At 41.6% G+C, this 21,908-nt stretch overlaps 1 protein-coding gene across 6 annotated transcripts in view; it reads left to right on the top strand.

The window, feature by feature from the left end:
* Positions 1 to 21,908, top strand: part of AGTPBP1 (ATP/GTP binding carboxypeptidase 1) — a 76,364-nt gene that overhangs the window by 703 nt on the left and 53,753 nt on the right. For 2 of the 6 annotated variants that reach the window (XM_060762100.2, XM_067464450.1), the window contains exon 1: positions 19,093 to 19,366. The exons of 2 other annotated variants lie outside the window; for them this stretch is intronic. The gene's annotated coding sequence lies outside the window, so the exon portion shown is untranslated. Of the gene's footprint in view, positions 1 to 1,189; positions 1,221 to 19,092; positions 19,367 to 21,908 lie in introns of those variants that run through there. 2 more of the 6 variants (XM_067464447.1, XM_067464449.1) reach the window with 2 other exon arrangements.

The raw sequence follows: 21,908 nt of genomic DNA, 5'->3' as shown, positions 1-21,908 counted from the left end.
AGTTTCCGCCCAGAAAAATGGCCTTGCAGTTTATTTTTTTATTTTCTCAATATTCCGTCTTTCTCTACCCCAAAGGGGACTTAAGGCGGCTTACATCGAGGCAATTATTCAATGCCTTAAAACACATACAATTCCAAATAATCCAAATAAACAAAAAAAGAATAAAATTGAAACATATTCAACATTTAAAAACATTAAATTCCATATTAAAAATTATGCAAAATAAGTTTGTTATTTATTGGCCTTGAAGACAATCTACTTCTAGTGGCCCCAGACCTTCACCGCATCATCAACAGCCCTTCTCATTTCCCATCTATACTGCCATGTAATGCAGTTGAGCTCCATTATATGAGTGCACCAGGTACTAGCAAACTTTGGCCTTCTGGGTATTTTGAATTTCAACTGAATTGTGAGAATTGAAGTCCAAAACACCCAGAGGGTCGAAGTTTGCCCATGCCTGGTCTACACTGATTATATAACGCAGTTTCAAACTGCAGTATATGGCAGTTTATATATCTGAAGCAGAGACATGATGGTGTGGACAATCCCAACGTTTGTATTTAACGATATACTGCAGGATCTTATCTAGTGCCTTCCAAATCCAAGGATGCATCTACACTGTAGAATGAGTGCAGCTTGATACTTTAATGCCATAGATTCATGGGAGTGATACTCTTCCAAAGTCTTTAGCCTTCTTTGCCCAAAGAGTGCTGGTGCCTCACCAAACTACAACTCCCAAGATTACATAGCATAGAGCCAGGGCGGTTAATGTCAAAGTGCATTAATTCTACAGTGTAGATGCACCCTAAGATATCTTTTCCTTTCTGGTACTTGAAACAAATAATTGGCCCCTGAAGCTCTTAATTCAAAGTTATTTGAAGCAGCAGATAGATCTTTGGGCTCAAAAAGAAGAAAAAAAGGGGGGCTGACTCAAAATGCAAACATTCAAGTAAATCCACCAAGACAAATAGTCTTCTGGTTTCTAGATCGCAGTCCCCATTCTAATTAAGGACTCAACAAAGGTATAGGACAGGGGTCCCCAAACTAAAGCCCGCAGGTCAGATGCAGACCTCAGAGGTAATTTATCTGGCCCCTGCCTTACATTTTAGACATTGGGTTGCCCAAAGTTTGAAATGATTTGAAGGCACACAACAACAATCCTAATTAACTTGACTATCTCATCAAACAGATGCAGGCCCACACTTCTCATTGAAATACTGGTAAGCTTATGTTGATTAAAATTGTTCTTCATTTTAAGAATTGTATTGTTCTTTCATGTTGTTTGCTCTGAAAATAAGAGATGTGCAGTGTGGATAGGGATTCGTTCACGTTTCTTTCAAACTATAGTCTGGCCCTCCAAGAGTCTGAGGGATCGTGAACCAGCCCTGGGCTTAAAACGTTTGAGGACCCCTGGTACAGGGAGTCAGAGTGGTGTAGATTTTTAACATTACATTTATTTATTTATTTCGAGCATTTCTACCCAATCCTTAACCCCTGAAGGGAGACTCAGGGTGGCTTACAACGGCAACAATTTGATGCCGACCACATACAACACATTACTTACAACATTATACAAAAGTTAAAACATTAGATTAAAATACATTTAAAATATTATTATTGTTATATAGCCGAATCAAAGTCTGATTTAGCAACCAACAACCCAGTCAAAATTCCAACATCATGATTACTGCCAAACCTACTGTCCAAAGGTGGGGTCCCAAAACCTTGTTTTGATCTTCCTTCTAAAAAAGAGGAGGGATGGACCCAACCTAATCTTGCTAGGGAGAGCATTCCACTGGCAGGGGGCCACCTCCCCCCTGATTCTCAGGACCAAGGTTCAAATCCTTTCTTAGCTGTGGAAATACATCTGGTGACTTTGGACTATTCACACTCTCTCAGCCTCATGAGGAAGTTACAGGAACCCCCCTCTAAACAAATCTTATCAAGGTAAACCATTGATAGGTTCATTCAAGGGTCACCATAATTTAAAAATGACCTGAAGACACAAAACAACAAAGTACTCTCCTCTCTCCACATATCTGGATTTGGCTTGCATATTTAATTATTCACGTATTTGATTAAAATCTCTGCTTTATGCATCTCTAGATCCTCCAGTGCATTTCTGTGGGCCAACTCCAGCAGTTGTTGAGCACAGAGTTGTGTTTAAAGATCTAAAGATTCCTAGAGATATATGCTCCCAGGTTAAAAAAGGTTTTTATCCATATTTTTTTAATTTTTAATTTATGCAGGTGATAAAAATAGAGTTGAATATTAGTACATGGGTAGCTTACCAGGTTCATTTTTCTCATGATTATTTTTAATATTATTTGTAATTTTTATTTCAATATTACCCTTTGTTATCTTAATTTTCTGTGTGTAATGTGGATGTTGCTATGGCTGATCTTAATAAATAATTTTATATTTTCAAGCTACAAGGTGTCTTATTTACAACAACATCCTTTACCCACATTGAAGGTAGAAATATAGGTTTGATGTAGAAATGTAGGTAGAAATATACATACATAAAAAGAATGCAAAGTCGTCACTGTTTCTGTCTGTTTGTTATTTTTAAGCAGGTAGATTTCTAGGGGGACGCTGAGTATTTTTTGTTAAAGGGGGGCAGTAGGCCAAATAAGGTGGGAACCTCTGCCATGTCGAACGTTTTTGTAATCAATAAATCTTAGGTGGTAATTTCTTCTTGTTTCCAGTAGTAAGCATAAACAACCTTCATTGTAATTATAATGTATAAAAAGAGTGGCAGGATTTTTTTTTAGTAGTGTTGAATTTGTAAGTCCCAAAAGAAAGGCTTCTGGCTCTAGTATTACTTTAATTTTTAGCATGTGTTCAATGTTCTTCTGAATTATAATCCAAAACGTTTTTGCTTTAGGACATTTCCAACAAACATTTCTTGATTTTGGTTCTATCTTTGCTAATATTTTTGGCCTCATATACCATCTATACATCATCTTGTAGAATTTTTCTCTTAGTCCATAGCATATTGTGAATGTAATCTTTGTTTTCTACCTCTGTTCCTATTTGTCTAGGTGAATGTTATGGCCCACATTCTTTGACCATAAAATCATACAATCTTTGATTAGATGTCCTTCTGAGTGTCATTTTAATAATAATTTAAACGCTTTTGCAATTTGCTTTTCCTTGGACTGGAAGAAAATACTATTCATTTCATTACTTTTCCAATCAATGCCTATCTTCCTATCCATTTAGTATCTTTTTTTAGTTGTCCATACGGAAACCATGAAAATTGTGTGCCGTCTTGTTGTAGTTGGCTTGGACTTATTAGATGAGCCTCATTTTTTTTGTCCAATTAAAACCTGTAGGTGGGCCATTGGTCTCCCCCAATGGGAACCTCTGGTATAGAATATCACACACACCCTCTCTTCAATCCTCATCTCACCAACATCCTTTGATATGGCAATGTTTCCCATTGGCTTCTTTAACGGTTTCTGAATGCCTGCTTATCAAGGAGGTTTTCTTTGTTACCATCACTTCCTAAGATAATTTCTTAGTTCCAATTAAACCAAGTCATTGTTTTACCTACTTTCATCCTGCAGCTGTCATTACCTTTAGAGAAGGTACTCCATTGTCTGGATACCCACAAAACCCTGACTTTATGTTTAGTGTAAAGTAGAACTCCTGAATTAATCAGATTTACATATTTGTTGATTTTTCATTTTTTACTTTTAAAAAATCCTAAAATCAGAGTCGAAGGAGACCACAAAGGTTTCCCAATCCAACTGAACAAATCAAAGCATTCCAGACAAATGGCCATCCAGCTTTTGTTTAAAACCTTCACCACACTCTGAGACAGCATATTCCACTGTCAAACAACTCTTACAATCAGGATGTTTTTTTTCCCCAATGTTAAGGTGCAAACTACTTTTCATGTGCTCTGTTCTTGTTTCTAGAGCAGCAGAAAACAGCCTTGTTCCACATTCAACATGATGTCCTTTCAAATATTATACATGGCTAACACGTCACCTCTTAAACTTCTCTTCTCCAGGCTAAACATACCCAATATCTTAAATTACTTTTCATAGGGAATGGGTAACCAGAACATTTACCATGTGGGTGGTCACTCTCAGGACACATTAGTTTGTCAAATGTCCTTTTTGAATTGTGGTGCCCAGATCTGGACACAGTATTCCATGTGAGGTCCAACCAGAGCAGAATAGAGTGGGACTATCACCTCCTTCGATTTAGACATTATACTCCTATTGATGCAGCCTAGAATTATGTTGAGTTTTTTTAACCTGGCTTAATGGTTTATTCTGTTTGGATTGCTTTGGCAACACATATATTAAAACTGGAATCTGTTAAGAAGTATTCAGTTTGTCACTGTCCGTTTCTTGCTTCCTGTTTTTCTAGTTGTCTTTGTTTTGCCAGCAAAACGCCAACAAAGATAGAATAATTGTCATTCTAATTTAGTTGGGACTACAATTGGAATGTGGAATGTGGCTAATGTTTTCCTGATCTACATTAAAGTTTTGTAAATAAAGCTGAGTGATAGTATCAGAAATGATCGCCTCACAAAAGACTCGTGCGGAAAACTCCAAAAATTGTTTTCCCCCTTTCTTTTTCCACTCTTTATTTGTTAACATTTATGTCATATTGTAAGTGTATTTTCACCACCTAGGAGATGTGGTTGGACTCTTTGGGGTGGAAATGGTGGCATACAGACATAGAGAGAGAGATGGTATCCTTTTATCTGTTTCTGGTTGTCTTGACTGTAGTTGCTGAGTTAAGGCAGCACTACCTACCTGCAGATGTCTGAATTTTGCAGAAGTTAAGAAAAATCTTGAGGAACAAAATTTATGTACGGCACTGAATGTTGCCATTATTATGTTGGAAACCGCATTGAGTCCCCTCATGGGTGAGAAAAGCGGTATGTAAATAAATAAACAAAATGTTCAAAGTGGGGGGGGGGGGGGTTGACCACTGCAAATTGTTGTTGTTCATTCGTTCAGTCGTCTCCGACTCTTCGTGACCTCATGGACCAGCCCACGCCAGAGCTCCCTGTTGGCCGTCACCACCCCCAGCTCCCTCAAGGTCAGCCCAGTCACTTCAAGGATGCCATCCATCCATCTTGCCCTTGGTCGGCCCCTCTTCCTTTTGCCTTCCACTTTCCCCAGCATAATTGTCTTCTCTAGGCTTTCCTGTCTCCTCATGATGTGACCAAAGTACTTCAACTTTGTCTCTAGTATCTTTCCCTCCAGTGAGCAGTCGGGCTTTATTTCCTGGAGGATGGACTGGTTGGATCTTCTCGCAGTCCAAGGCACTCTCAGAACTTTCCTCCAGCACCACAGTTCAAAAGCATCTATCTTCCTTCGCTCAGCCTTCCCTAAGGTCCAGCTCTCACATCCGTAGGTTACTACAGGGAATACCATGGCTTTGACTAGGCGGATCTTTGTTGCCAGTCTGATGTCTCTACTCTTTACTATTTTATCGAGATTGGACATTACTCTCCTCCCAAGAAGTAAGCGTCTTCTGATTTCCTGGCCACAGTCTGCATCTGCAGTAATCTTTGCACCTAGAAATACAAAGTCTGTCACGGCCTCCACGGTTTCTCCCTCTATTTTCCAGTTGTCAATCATTCTTGTTGCCATAATCTTGGTTTTTTTGACATTTAGCTGCAACCCGGCTTTTGCGCTTTCTTCTTTCACCTTGATTAGAAGGCTCCTCAGCTCCTCCTCGCTTTTGGCCATCAGAGTGGTGTCATCTGCATATCTGAGGTTGTTAATGTTTCTTCCAGCAATTTTCACCCCAGCTTTGCATTCATCCAGCCCCGCACATCGCATGATGTGTTCTGCATACAAGTTAAAAAGGTTGGGTGAGAGGATGCAGCCTTGCCGTACGCCTTTCCCAATCTTGAACCAGTCTGTTGTTCCATGGTCAGTTCTTACTGTTGCTACTTGGTCCTTGTACAGATTCCTCAGGAGAGAGACAAGGTGGCTTGGGATGCCCATCCCACTAAGAACTTGCCACAATTTATTATGATCCACACAGTCAAAGGCTTTAGAATAGTCAATGAAGCAGAAGTAGATGTTTTTCTGAAGCTCCCTGCCTTTCTCCATTATCCAGCGGATATTGGCAATTTGGTCTCTCGTTCCTCTGCCTTTTCTAAACCCAGCTTGAACATCTTGCAACTCTCGCTCCATGTAAATTAGACATCCAATATGGATATCCATGAAACCCTGACTTTAATGTCTTCTGCAATCCACAGCTAAGGGAGAGAGCTCAGAAACTGCTACATCAAGCATCATAAGATGGAATGATGGTGGTTTATAGTGAGTGGACCCTTTCCTCAGATTATAGGTGAGGGTCAGGATAAACTCATTCTAGTGGGTGTATGCTCAGCACTGATCAAGGAATGGACCACGGTACTTTGGATATTGATGTGGGTGACTCACATCAATATCGAGGAAGTGGGGAAGAAAGCAGTTTTTGTTGCAAGTCTCACATGCTTATGTTTAAAAATGCAAAGTTGTCCGATAGAAACTTGCAACTATAGATGTAACCTCAATCCTTTGTTATTACTTGTTCAAGGAATTCATATTGCAGCCATATATTCCTATATTTCATTTGAAAAAGTGAGAGGTGTAGCTTATGTAACTCTCCATATAATTTTGGACTATGACTCCCATTGGCCTTAGTTAGCATAGGCAATTGTGAGTGATGCTGAAAGGTTTTATGTTGCACACCTTTTGTTATGTGAATGGAAGGAGAAATAACAAGTGTTGCCTCATTAAAGTAAATAATATCTTGAAGTTCTAGGTTTGAACTAGTAGGCGGATTCTTGTATGAACTTTTTAAAAAGTTGGTTGCATTTTTATAGACATATATCATTTTTTTATTTCCTCTCACAACAAATGTACAATGTGCTTATATTAATTTTTCAGTTTTAAAATATACTTCCTTATGCAATCCATCCAGCCAGCAGTTTCCATGAATTCTTAAAATATAAAGAAGATTTTGAGCTGCAGAAATTAAACATTCCAGTCTGACAATCACAACTAATTTACAATAAAAATATGTACAGCTTGATTCAGTTTATAATGCACCTTTGTTAATGTTTAGTTAGAAGTATCTTCTACTATGTCCAAAAGAAATGCACTATTTAATATGTTAGTATAGCAGGTAGGCTGAGCCTTTTAATTTGCACCATGTTAATTTGTTTAAAAACAAATCATTTTAGGACTCTTTATAGAAATAAAAATACCGTACATTTATTAATTGTTACTGTGGTCCAAAAAGATTAAACTCCTATATGTTTGGACCTCAGTAACATATGTAGCAGTAGAATGAATGCAAAACTGTAGAAAGATGAAAAAAAACAACATATACTACTGCTTGGAAAATGATGAGGAATGTGTAAAGTATCCAAGAAAAATGTACTGTTCGTGGGAAAGAAGGTAACCTGCCATGGCCTATTATTAGTTTGTTTATTTTATTCCCAAAGGCTAGATTATTTCTGTTTGTTATTTAAAGATTGCTTGGTTTCCTAATCAGGAAGCATTTGGAAAAAAATGAAAACTTAGTATTTAGTTGTTTGAAATACTCTGTATTTCTTTGTAAATCTCAGAAATCTTTATGCTGTTGACTCTAAAACTGCATACAACAGTGGGCATCTCTAACCAAAATAAGCAGTTTAAAAATAAATATATGCTTGAAAAAACCTAACAGTAAATATAACAGGTAATAGCTGTCAAAGTGAGTGAAATATCATCACTGTTAAAAGTTTATTAGCATGATGTGCAATCATGTCTGTGGTGAAAGGTCCATATTGAAATCCAGGTCCAACTGGGTTATTCAAGGCCAATAAAGTAGCATACTGTAGGAGGGATTGTGGGGAATATACAGGTGTAACAACTAGTGTCTGAATGACAGCTGGTGAGCCTGAAGCCTTCCAACTGTTACTGAAATTCAGTTCTCTTTATCTCCAGCCATTTCTGGAACAGATTGCAGAAAGAAGTTGGATCACTCAATCTTAGTGTCTCCCACACCAAAACCCAGAGAGATAACATGACCCATTCACGATGCTAAGTGATCAAAACTAGCATACTGTAAGTCACTCTTATTGGTGTGCCAAGGATGGTGATTGCTTCTCCATCATTCTTTTGACACTTGTATTAAGTCAAAATTCATTTTCGTGGAGGGCTACATCAGCCTTCAAGAGACATTTGTAATGATAAGACAATATAAATGTAACTATGCTGCCCTCACACATAAAATGACATAGCGGGCCTGATTCGGTCTGCAGGTCTTGGGTTCCATTTTATTCCCTATGTTTTTAGCAATTGCAATATATAAAGCTGCTAGATGAGTTTATCCAGAGATTTAGAGTAAGGAGTCACCAATGTGCTCGTTGAGGCCCAGCTCTACTTCTCTTTGTCATATGAGCTGGATGAGGCTGCAAATCTGCTGAATCAGGGTCTGGATATGGTAATGAGCTGGGTGAGCACAAATATATTGAAATTGACTCCTGGCAAGTTTGAAGCAGCGTGGGTACATTGTTCTTCTGTCTCGGGAATTGATGTTCTTCCCGTTATAGTCAGGATTGCACTCTCCTTGAGAATGGAAGAAAGGACATCCAAGAGAACTGAGACTGTCATACTCTTCATCATTTCTGTCCCAAAGCTATTTTGAAACCAATTTGGAAACCAGATTGAAATAAGGACAAATAATATATGTTTTCTAACAAAATGCGCTCAACCCAAAGAAAGCAGGGCTTGGGAAAAAGCTAGCCTAAGGAAAGAAAAAATTGAGAACTTATTAAATACAGTGAAATAAGGAACGCATTATATAAATTTTGTAGAAATTTATATTGAGCTAGAGTTGGATATAAAGGCTGCTCATAAATAAGTTGTATTGAACAGCATGGAGGTTTCTCCTGAGTACATAAATACAGTAAGACCTCTGTATCCACAGAGGATGTGTTCACAGCTGGATCATGGTTATGTGAAACTGTGGTAATGACCAAACACCATTAAATTTCCTCACTTCTTGTCTCAGCATACCTTAAAAATGTGATGGAGGACTAGAGATTCCCAGAGAGATATCCTCTTTGGGAATTTTCTAGGTTCTCCAACACAACTCCCTGGTGACTTCTAGAGGATGCATACCATAGAATTGCATGGAGAACCTCGAAAATGATTAGCGAGATTATTCCCCCCTCCCCCAAGATATGCGTTACAGGGGCTTTACAAGGAACTATCAAAAAGACGACTGGGGAGAAGGTCCATAAATTTTGGTTTGCCATATGCTGTTTTATGTGTGTTTCTTTCCTTCTAATCGCAAGCATGTGATTTAAAAAGGTTTTTTAATATTGTAGCTTTTTAAAATGTATTTTTAGGTGTAGCACAATAAAATAAATAAAAAGGGCTCCCTGGTGGCGCAGCGGGTTAAACCACTGAGCTCCTGAATTTGCTGACCGAAAGGTTGGCAGTTCAGATCTGGGGAGGAGGGTGAGCTCTTGCTGTTAGGCCCAGCTTCTGCCAACCTAGTACTTTGAAAACATGCAGGTGTGAGTAGATCAATAGGTACCACTTCTGGGGGAACGTAACAGTGCTCCATTCAGTTATGCTGGCCACATGACCTTGGAGGTGTCTACAGACAAAGCTGGCTCTTTGGCTTAGAAATGGAAATGAGCATCACCCCAGAGTCAGATACAATTAGATTTAATGTCAGGCAAAATGTTTACCTTTACATTTACAACATAATACCATACCACCATAGTTCTTTGAAATTTTTTGTTACTATTTCAATTCAGTCACATCTCACAACGTAGCAAATCTACACTTGATCTTAGCCAAAAGGCCAAGAAGCAAAGAATTGAGTGGCCCTCTAGTAGAAGCATCAGACTGTGGGTCCCACCAACTCTAGACAGCATTCCCACCTCTGGTGTAAATATATTCATGTAAGCATGTGTCCAAATGCCCTGTTTCAGTTTGTCATATGTCAGTGGTGATGTATTTTTATTAAATTTTGGTGAAATAATAAATAGATGGCCAACAGAATTTGTACAATGATACCACCAAAGTCAAAGTAAAATGAAGGAATACTTTTTATTTCTGCCTGTAATGGTTTCTCACAAAACTGCAAGATTTTAAAGAATTGGGCTGAATGAGCTCACAGGAACCTTCTAATAATGTTGGGGGTTACAAAAATTGTTAAAACTGGTAAACAGTTTTAGTCTGGAAGATCTCTATAACAGAACAGAGAGATTAGTAGTTGGATTGCAATGAGTTTCATTGTCATTGGATGGTAAATATCTGAATGAGATGCCTCTTTACTGTAGAATAATAGAAGTTAGAGACTTAGTTGCAAATACAGTATTTTTATTCTCAAAGAAAAGAAGAACAGAGAACTCTAGAAGGAGCAACAAGGAACGTTGAGACCTCTTTTATAGCTGTATTTCCAATTGTACTTAGCCTGTATATTGCTAAATAAAGTCATATTAAAAATGCCAGTAAGCCTTCAGGAACCTTGTTCCAAAATAAACCAAATCAAGGAATGATTACTCCCCCAAAAGTCCACACTATTCCTGTAATGCATAAAACAGGCGATTGTAAGAACCCGTTTTTCTAGGAGGAAAACTACTTCCTCATTATTAGTAATTCATGAAGTGTACCAAGAAACAGTCACTGTTGATGGACACAACTATAATGGGCTAAACCCAAAATGAGCTGACCAATTGTTCCTAATCCTGGAGAGAAGTGACCAGTGGAGTGCCGTAGGAATCTACCCTGGGCCCAGTGCTATTCAACATATTTTATCAATAACTTGATGGAATAGAAGGAATGTCTATCAAATTTTCAAGTGACATCAAATTGGGAGGGATAGCTAATACCACAGGGGACAGTATCGGAATTCAAAATAACCTTGACAGGTTAGAGAACTGAGTCAAAACTTAACAAAATGAATTTCAACAAGGAGAAATGTACAACTGGGAAGAAAACGTGAAATGCACAGATACAGGATGGATGATAGCTGATTTGAAAGCAATATACATAATTTGGGAGTCTTGTAAACCATAAGCTGAACCAGAGTCAACAGTGTGATACAGTAACTAAAAAACAAAACAAATCATAGACGTATAGGTTATAGTATCTAGAGAAAATTTAGTCCCACTCTATTCTGCTTTGCTGAGACCTCACCTGAAATATGTGTCCAATTTTGGGCACCACAATTCAATAGGGACAAGCTGGAATGTGTCCAGAGGAGGGCAACTAAAATGATCAAAGGCTTAAAGAGTGGCTTGAAGAGCCTGCAGAAGAGAAGTTTAAGAGGAGACATGATAGCCACATTTAACTATCTGAAAGGCTATCTGTCATAAGGAAGAACTATCTGTCATAAGGAAGAGGGAGCAGGCTTGTTTTCTGCTGCCCTGGAGACTAGGACTCGGAGCAATGGGTTCAAATTACGGGAAAGGAGATGCCTTCTGAACATTAGGAAGAACTTCCTGACCATAAGAGCTATTCAGCAGTGGAACTCTGCCTCAGAGTGTAGCAAAGTGTCCTCTGGTGGTTTTTAAGCTGAGGCTAATGTCCATCTGTTGAGGGTGCTTTGTGTTTTTCTGCATGGGGATTAGACTAGATGGCCCTTGTGTTCTCTTTCGACTATTAAGATTCTATAGTAGCATCCAGATGTGTTTTTGTTGAAGAAAGAAGTATGCTGGATTTGCTGGGGATACAAAACATTTTGGTTGTGTGGGAGGATGATGTTTCTTCAGATACAGCTATTGTGGTCTCTTTCAATGCTATGATTCTGTAATTATTTTATTTCTTTATTTCGCTCAGTAATGCTGTGACTAACAACATGCTTTGAAACAGTACAAATTAAAATTATATAAAAAACTTTGATAGGAGTATAATTATAAAAATTATTTAAAATAATTAAACAAAGTATAAAATTACAAACCATAAAACAACACAGCCCACCCCATTAAGTTTTTAAAAGATTGCTGACACAAGAATGTTTTCAGCTGCTTAGAGGAAAGCACAAAGGGTGCTGCCTTGGTTTCCATAAAGAGGGCATTCCAAAAGATGGACCAGCACCGAGAAGGCCCTCTTCTTTGCTGTCACCAAACAAACCTGAGAAGGGGTGGGACAAAGGGAAGGACCTCTTCAGATGATCTTAGAACTCTGATGGTTCTCATAGGGGAGTTAAGTTCCTTCAAATAGCATGGGTAAACCCTTATAAGGTTTTATAGGTCATTGTTAACACTTAGAATTGCATGTGGAGACAAATGCGCAGCCAGTAGAGCTGTCGCAACAAGGGGATTATATGCTCCCTATAGCCAAGCCCAGTTAGCAGTCTGATTGCAAAGTTCATACCATATATGAATTTTGAGCAAAACAAATCCCCAGTTGTTGTATTTTCTGGGCAGGAAACATTTTCTGTGTGGAAAACAATATGAAGAATATGAAAAACAATATGGTGAAGAAATATTATATGTATTAACAGATAATACAAACAGATAATACAAACAACATGCATGTTGTTTGTATTATCTGTGAGTGGCATTCACATTATATAGTAACAATATTCCCACTGCTCAGTGAACATTTTTCTTTTTGATTTTTTAAAAAATTGAACACATTTGGGGGCTATGCTGCAAACACATAATTAAGATGAATTCTAACCACATTTATTATAGAGAAAATCCCACATAATCTCCCCCCCCCAAAGATGCATAACATCACACATTTCTGACTTGAAAAATGTAGTCCAAATGGGTTGTATTTTAACTCATAAATGAAGGATTATAAGTATCTCTATGAAATGTGTTCAGTTCCTTAAAATTTAATTTCAACCACAGTCAGAAACATTATGAAACATTTTAAAATTTTAATTCAGTTCTGTGCTTTACACAAATGAGAACACTACAGGTTTGCTTTGCCAGTGAGTATGCCACTTATAAATATTGTATGGTAGAATGTGTCTGTTTATCTGTGGAATAAAAATGATAAAAGCCAGAAGCTCTTAGTCATTTTTTTATTTATGTTCTTAAAAGACTGATGTTTGGTCCAACGGGGACATATTGGTTTCCATTATCAACCTACTTGTGCTTCCATATGTTGCCCTTTCCAAGCACCCCACATATACAATCCTAATAGGGGTCTAACCACATAATTCAGTAACACAAAACTCATTCGCAGCTGCTGACACATATACATAGACGTGATATTAAAATCACAGGTGCATGTACAGACACACACTACACAAATCTTTTTATTCAGGCAGGCTTTTAAAGCAGACATTTTTTTAGGAATGAGCCAGTGGGCACTGATGGTGTTTTAATTATTTTAACAGTTTTTTACATGTTTAATGTGATTCTAATTGGTTTGTTTTAATGTTGGCATGTTTACTTCTATTTTAGTACAGTATTCATATTTTGTCAAAGTTGTGAGCCTTTTTGGATCTTGGTCAAGAGAAAAGCAGTGTTTAAATAAACATTGTAATAGTTTGTAGTGGCACAGTAGGAGGCATGGGGAAGTAGTGAAGGTATCAGGGGATGAAGAACATGTGATTAGCTGTGCTGTTAATCCTAACACTATAAATAAATGAAAAGACTTTACACACACGTCTATCTCTCTTCTATGGAATGCAATTTTCTCTTTCATAATAAACTTCATTAAGTCTGCCATCCCTGCTAGGACTGTGTTTGGAGGCAGTTGTCCTAATAGCATGTTACACCTAGAAAATGTCCAGTGTTTCCAATACAAAGCAGGTAGTTACTGGATAGGACCACACAATGAATTTGCTCCTTGCTGGATTGTTACCTTGTCATGGTGAGGAGGCTTGTTTGTTTCAGTGAATCCTAGATTGAAGCTGCCAGAGGCATTTCAGAAGACATCTTCCCTGGACCCCAGAATGGCTTCTTCATCTCCAGGGAACGGTGGATGTGATATTCACAGCCACAGGAAAAATGCAGGGAACAAATCAATCTTTGTACATGGCTTTCATCGACCTTGCAAAGGCCGTTGACACAATGAATTGTAATGCTCTCTGGACTATCCTCCTGAAAATTGGATGTCCTGATAAATTTGTGAACATCCTGCGGCTCCTCCATGATGGTAACAGTTTTGGGCAGCAATGGCTCCCAAAGTGACCCATTTATGAGTGCAGCATTTTTCCGAATGAAGCAGAGAGTGTCTGAGGACTAGGACATCTGTAGGGAGATCAAGGTGCTTCTTTATAAAGCTTTTGTCCTCCCGACCCTGTAATGCCTGTGAAACGTGGACTATCTACAGATGCCACGCTCAACTCCTGAAAGGTTCCATCAGTGTTGCCTCCAAAACATCCTGCAAAACTCTTGGGAAGACAGGTTGATAACTGTCAGCATGCTGGAAGAAGCAAAGGCCACCAGCATTGAATAAATGCTTTTACGCCATCAACTCCACTGGATTGTCCCTGTTGTCTGAATGCCTGATCACCATCTCCCAAAGCAGTTACTCTACTCCCAACTCAAGAACGGGAAACGGAATGTTGGAGGGCAGGAAAAGAGATTTAAAGATGAGCTCAAAGCCAACCTTAAAAACTCTGGCATAGACACTGAGAACTGGGAAGCCCTCACCCTTGAGCACTCTAGCGGGAGGGCAACTGTGACCAGCAGTGCTGTGGAATTTGAAAAGGTATAAATGGAGGGCAAAAGGGAGCAACATTTCAAGAGGAAGGCACATCAAGCCAACCCTGACAGAAACCGCCTTCTACCTGGAAACCCATGCCCTCATTGCGAGATAACATGCGGGTCAAGGATAGGGCTCCACAGTCACCTACGTGCCCACCACCAGGACACCGCACGTGGCGAACAATCTTACTTGGACAATGAGGGATCACCAAAGTAAAGTGGGATCAGATCTCAAACAAGGATGCATTTTTGCCCTAAACTTATTTTCCATCTTTATAGCTATGATTCTATACTTTGTTGATGGGAGGCTTCGCACTGGTGTGGAAATCACATAATAGACTAATGGCAAACTCTTTAACCTCAGCAGACTGAAAGCCAAAACCAAGGTTATAGCCATGTGTTATAGAACTCCAATATGCTGATGATATAATCTGTGTTAACCGGCTGTGAGGAATTGTGGGAGTTAAAGTCCAAAACGCCTGGAAGGCTGAAGTTTGCCCATGCCTGATGTAATCTGTGCTAACCGGCTGTGAGGAATTGTGGGAGCTGAAGTCCAAACACCTGGAAGGCTGAAGTTTGCTCATGCCTGATGCTAACCGGCTGTGAGGAATTGTGGGAGTTGAAGTCCAAAACACCTGGAGGGCCTAAGTTTGCCCATAACTGCTCTACTTTAGCTATTATAGTATTTAACTGTAGCAGTTAAAGTGGGTATCAAACTGCACTAATTCTACTGTGCACATTTCATTAATTCTATAGTGTAAGTGCCTCCACACCTACTACCCATGTGGCTAATTTAGAATTAGAACTTAAGAGTCCTGACAACTCAGCAGCCCGCTGTGAAGCACTTGCTGGTTCTTTGCAGACAAAGTTGATTTGATCCGCTCTGGCCTGGACACCGTGTTAACGACAGTCTCTAAGGATGTAACACAAGCACCTGCTTGTTCAATTTTGATGGCTTCATTTCAATTGGTGAAAACGGAGGATGTGGACAAGATACTTGGAGGAATGAGAGCGACCACATGTATCCTAGACCCCTGCCCATCCTGGCTGACAAAGGAAGCCAGAGGGGGATTGGCTAAGTGGGTGAAAGTGGTGGTTAATGCCTCCCTTTGGGAAGGCAATATTCCAGCAAGCTTAAAACAAGCTGTGATAAAACCGCTGTTGAAGAAACCATCACTGGACCCCACTCAATTCGTCAACTATCGGCCAGTTTCTAATCTTCCCTTCTTGGGCAAAGTCATGGAACGTGTGGTGGCCTCACAACTTCAGGTATTTCTTGTAAGACATGGATTATCTGGATCAGGCACAGTCTGGCTTTAGGCCGGGACATGGGACCGAGGCAGCCTTGGTCGCCTTAGTGGATGATCTACGCCGTGAGCTAGACGGGGGGAGTGTGTCCCTGTTCTGCTGGACCTCTCAGCGGCCTTCGATACCATCGACCATGGTATCCTTCTGGGCCACTTCACGGGGATGGGCCTTGGAGGTACTGTCTTAGTGGCTCTGGTGCTTTCTGGAAGGTCGCACCCAGAAGGTGTTACTGGGAAACACCTGTTCAACCCCACAACTATTGTCTTATGGGGTTCTGCAGGGCTCAATATTGTCCCCCATGTTGTTTAACATCTACATGAAGCCGCAGGGGGAGATCATCTGGAGTTTCGGGGTGCGATGTCACCTGTACGCAGATGACATCCAACACTGTCACTCCTTCCCACCTACTACTAAGAAGGCTGTTCAGGTCCAGAACCAATGCTTGGCCGCTGTGACAATCTGGATGAGGGTGAACAAATTGAAATTGAATCCAGACAAGAAAGAGGTACTCCTGGTAAGTCAAAAGGCCGAACAGGACATAGGGTTACAGCCTGTGCTGGATGGGGTCACACTCCCCCTGAAAACGCAGGTTCACAGCTTAGGTGTGATCCTGGACTCATCGCTAAGCTTGGAATCCCAGGTTTTGGTGGTGACCAGGGGAGCATTTGCAGTTAAAACTTGTGTGCTAGCTGCGCCCGTACCTTGGGAAGTCTGACTTGGCTACGGTGGTCCATGGTCTGGTTACATCCCGAATATATTACTGCAAAGTGCTCTACATGGGATTGCCTTTGAAGATTGTTCGGAAACTTCAAATGGTCCAACAGGCAGCAGCCAGGTTACTAACGGGAACTGCGCTCAGGGAACATACAACTCCCCGTTGCGTCAGCTCCACTGGCTGCCAATTTGCTACCGAGCATAATTCAAAGTGCTGGCTTTAGCCTATAAAGCCCTAAACTATTCCGGCCCAGCTTACCTGTTTGAACGTATCTCCTCCTATGAACCATCTAGGATCATCTGAGGAGACCCTGCTCTCAATCCCACCTGCCTCACAAGTGTGATTGGCAGAGACGAAGGACAGGGCCTTCTCAGTGGTGGCCCCCTGGCTATGGAACTCTCTCCCCAGGGATATTAGATCGGCCCCTGCCTCCTGACTTTCCAAAAAAACCTTAAGACCTGGCTCTTTGAGTAAGTTTTGGAGAATGCAGCGGAATAGATAACACGGAACTATGAATGATGAACATGGAATAGCCAGACGACGTTACTGGATAGCATTTTTAACAGGACACCAAAGATTATATGCTTTAACGGATTGTATATGTTTAATATTGTAATGTTGACTGTTTGTAATGGCACTTTTATGAATGTTGTTGTTCATTCGTTCAGTCGTTTCCGACTCTTTGTGACTTCATGGACCAATCCACGCCAGAGCTCCCTGTCAGTCGTCACCACCCCCAGCTCCTTCAAGGTCAATCCAGTCACTTCAAGGATGCCATCCATCCATCTTGCCCGTGGTTGGCCCCTCTTCTTTTTTCCTTCCATTTCCCAAGCATAATTTTCTTTAAGCTTTCCTTTCTTCTCATGATGTGGCCGAAGAACTTCATCTTGGCCTCTACTATTCTTCCAGTCTCCTGTAATGAAAATAATGTCGCTTTTTGGTGTATTATCCAGTAGGTGCTGCAGATCCTCATAGAACCAATCTACTTCTGCTTCTTCAGCAGCTGTGGTTGGGGCGTATATTTGACTCACTGTAATGTTGAAAGGCTTTCTTTGCACTCTTATTGAGACCAATCTGTCATTTTTTGGGTTGTATCCAAGCATGGCTTTAGCAACTTTCTTATTAATTATGAAGGCTATCCATTTCTTCGGTGTTCCTCTTGTCCGCAGTTGTAGATCTGGTGGTCATCTGATGTGAAGTGGCCCAGGCACTCAGGGAGCACACAACTCCTCTGCTGCATCAGCTCCACTGGCTGCCAGTTTGCAACTGGGCTCAATTCAAAGTGCTGGCTTTAGCCTATAAAGCTCTAAACGGTTCTGGCCCAGCCTACCTATCTGAACGCATCTCTTCCTATGAACCCTCCAGGAAGTTAAGATCATCTGAGGAGGCCCTGCTCTCGATCCTGTCTGCTTCGCAAGCATGCTTGGCGGGGACGAGGGAGAGGGCCTTCTCTGTGGTGGTCCCTCGGCTGTGGAACTCCTTGCCTAGGGATATTAGATCAGCCCCTTCCCTCCTGACTTTTCAGAAGAGAGTAAAAACCTGGCTCTTCAAGCAAGCATTCGGAACCGCGGAATAGATTGTCAAGCTTGAGATGGAGAATGACCCAGGAACGGCCAAGACGATGAAACGGATGAGGATTGGAATGAGAGGATATAGCTCTTTTTAAATTGTTATTGCTTTTTGTCTAAATGCACTTAATTGTTTTGCTGTTGTATTGTATTGATGGCATCAAATTGTGCCGACATGTAGACCGCCCTGAGTCGCCTGCGGGCTGATATGGGCGGGATATAAGGGATGTAAATAAATAAATAAATAAATAATTTATGAATGCCTGACATCAAACTGTGCCAATCTGTAACCCACCTTGAGTCGCCCTATGGCTGAGAAATGCGGGCTATAAATACAGTACATAAAGAAATTTCGGAGTATTTCAGACTTCCAGGCAAGGGAGGTCTCAACCTGTGCAGGCCTTGACACTCGAAGACAACTTTGGGGCACATTTATGCTGTGGAATTAATGGCAGCACTATGGAATCACGGTAGCTGTCGTTTTGCAAGGTCGTCGCCCTTCTTTCTGCCTCTCAAAACTGCAAACCCCCCTGCTAGGTGTCTTTTCATCCCCCCTGGGTTTCCAAGGTGCTGCGGGCCACAGGTGTCTAGCCGGGGCCGCTTCAGAGAGGGAGGGAAAGGTATCCCGTTAACCCCTCTCGCTTCCCCCTCCCTCCCTCCCCTCCTCCCTCCCCTTTCCGAAGTGACGCGGCGGCGCGAGGGAATTCAGAAGAGGCGCGCGCGTCCCCCCTCCAGAAAGGCGTTTAACCGTCCGCCTCAGGCAAGCGGGGGGGGGGGGGGGGGAGAGAAAAGGAAGGAGCGCGCGCGCGCGCGGGGCCGGCGGCGGAATGCGCGTGCGCATAGGAGGGGTAGGGGAGCCGGGAGCGCAGTGACGTCTCCAGGATGCGGACAGGTTTCTGCCGACGCCGCCTCAGCCCAGGCTGCTTCTGCGGAGCGCCCCGGGTCGCCGCCGCCGCCGCCGCCGCCCTCTCCCCCTCCTCACAGCAGCAGCAGGGGCGTCTCCATTGCTGCTGCTGCCGCCGCCGCCAGTTCCCACCTGCCTCGCCCTTCGTCGGCGGGTGCGGCTGAGCTGAAGGTGCCCGGAGGCCGAGGCTTAAAGGAGACCACCGCCCGCGACCCGAGAAGGTGACTGACTGGCAGCCGAGAGGGGGCGGCGGGAGAGACCTCCCCTTTAACGAGCCCATATCTGTCGGAGGGACGGAGGAGGGTCCTCTGGAGGGTAGCTCTTGGGGAAGGAAGGAGGGAGGGAGGTCGAGAGGGAAGGAGCCTGGAGCCACGGCTGGATGGTGTTTCCCACAGAGCCTTGTTTTTAATCTGTATATTTAGTATGTACTTTTCAATGTCTTTGGAATGCTGCTCTCTCTCTCATTCAAACACATTTCAAATGCGTTAAAAAGTATATACAGGGTGGGCCACAAGTCACAAAGGGGCCTCTGGCTGCTGCTACCACCACCCTCTTCTTCTTCATCATCATCTTCTCTCTCTCTCTCTATGAATGAATGAATCTATTGCAGGATCCTAGATAAATTAAAATGTACAGAGTGGGCCACAAGTTTGTTTGTTTTGGTTTTTTCCAAGTCGCTTCTGGTGTGTGAGAATTGGCCGTCTGCAAGGACGTTGCCCAGGGGACACCCAGATGTTTTGATGTTTGACCATTCTTGTGGGAGGCTTCTCTCATGTCTCCGCATGGGGAGCCGGTGCTGACATTTGCGCTCTCCTCAGATTCGAACCTCCAACCTGTCGGTATTCAGTCCTGCAGGCACAAGGGTTTAACCCATTGTGCCACTGGGGGCTCCTAACTGACTGGACGAAGGAGGGCAAGTCACACACTCTCAGCACTGTACCTATTATTATTATTATTTCTTTCTGACACTTCTCTTTTCAGCTTCCCCCCTGATTTTTCACATCACTACTAATACTACTACAACTAGCTTGGGTTGCCTGAATTATTCAAAAAAATTAAAATCAGTATTATTTTCTGCTCATGAGGTTCTGTGTGCCAAGTTAGTTCCAGGTCCATCGTTGGTGGAGTTCAGAGTGCTTTTAGATTGCAGGTGAACTATAAACCCCAGTACCTACAACTTACAAATGTCAAGGACAATTCCTAGCAAACCCTACCAGCATTCAAATTTGGGCATATTCGGTATGTGTGCCAAGTTTAGTCCAGATCCATCATTGGTTGGGTTCATAGTACACTCTGGATGTAGGTGAACTACAATTCCCCCAAATCAAGGTGAATTCCCTCCACAGCATTTTTTGTTGGTCAAGGGGGTTCTGTGGGCCAAATATGGTCCAGCTCCATTGTTGGTGGAGGTCACAGTGCAGTGTCTTGATGCAGGGTGGATTACAACCTCCATCATGTTGAGTCAGTCCCCCAACCCCCTCCAGTATGTTCAGTTGCTGATCAATTCCACTCTATATGCCCTACAGAAAAGTGTAGGAAAGGGTTATGGGAGAGGCAGTGGGTGGGATCATGCAAATTCCACATCAATGGAGATGTAAGAAAGTTAGTGTACACTAACCCATCAGAAAGCAAAGGGGTCACTGTCTCAGTCATCCATTGGATAATTATGGATTTGGAGGAATTTTTAAACTTGTTTTATAAATGACCTGACGGTTTGGCTAAGTAGCAAAGTGCCCATGTTTGGTTAATATGCACAGTCATTTAAGTACGTGTCTCTTAAGCTATCTCATGTAGGGAAACAGCAGACTTGTCAGGGACCAATATCATGTTTGTACCCACTTCCCTTCAGTTATTTCATTCTTTTCTGGTAATTCTCAAGAGACCTGCATCTAGTAGCTTCACAGACTGGCACCAGTCTACAGGTCAGAACTTTAAGGAGCACCAACTTACACTCCTTTTAGATCTAAAGTATTGCAAGTAGACTCATAAGGGATGCTCAAATATCAAACGAAATTGACTTCAAGGTACGTTCATATTGAGGCAAAAGAAGAAGAAAAAGCTTTGCATATACGCTGCTCAGATCTCAGCTAACAGTCACTGTCCAGGAAAACGATCAGAGTTTTGAAAAAGGTTACCAAGTGTGTGCTACTGCTGTAAAAATGAGCAAATGCCAAGGCATGGTTAGAAAATGAACTGAAGACAGAATTGTTGATATCATACTATCCTTACACAAATATCCTAAAGGCACCAGATCTCACCTGATCTTGGAAGCTAAGCAGGATCAGCCCTGGTTAGCATTTGATGGGCAATGTAGACTGCATTTCACAGAAAAGGAACTAACAAAACATCTCTGAGTATTCTTTGCCCAAGAAAACCTTGTGAAATTCATTGAGTCACTGTACATCAACAGGTGACTTGAAGGCACGTATTCACACATCCCTGTACCAATCTTGTGGTGTGATCCCACATGGAATACTGCATACACTTCTGGTCAATGCGCATGAAAAAAATACTGTAAAGTTGGAAAAGGTGCAGAGGAAGAATAGTCAAACCAAGGCCCAGGAACAGTGTCCTGTGAAGAAGGATAGCAATGTTTGTGATTATATCTAAGAAAAAAGGGAAGTAAGGAGAGACATGAATATAGCATTATATAGGTTGTGCGTGGAGGAGAAAATGCCTAGGAAGAAGCTTGTTTTATCTTCTCATACTATGATTTGTTCAGTGTTGGGAGACAGAAGAAACAAAAGAGTATGTGGTCAACCT

The sequence above is a fragment of the Anolis sagrei genome, chromosome 2 (assembly GCF_037176765.1).
Source record: "Anolis sagrei isolate rAnoSag1 chromosome 2, rAnoSag1.mat, whole genome shotgun sequence".
NCBI classification, from domain to species: Eukaryota; Metazoa; Chordata; class Lepidosauria; order Squamata; family Dactyloidae; genus Anolis; species Anolis sagrei.
The sequence above is the reverse complement of the archived record's forward strand: the minus strand, read 5'-3'. Positions and strand labels throughout refer to the sequence as shown.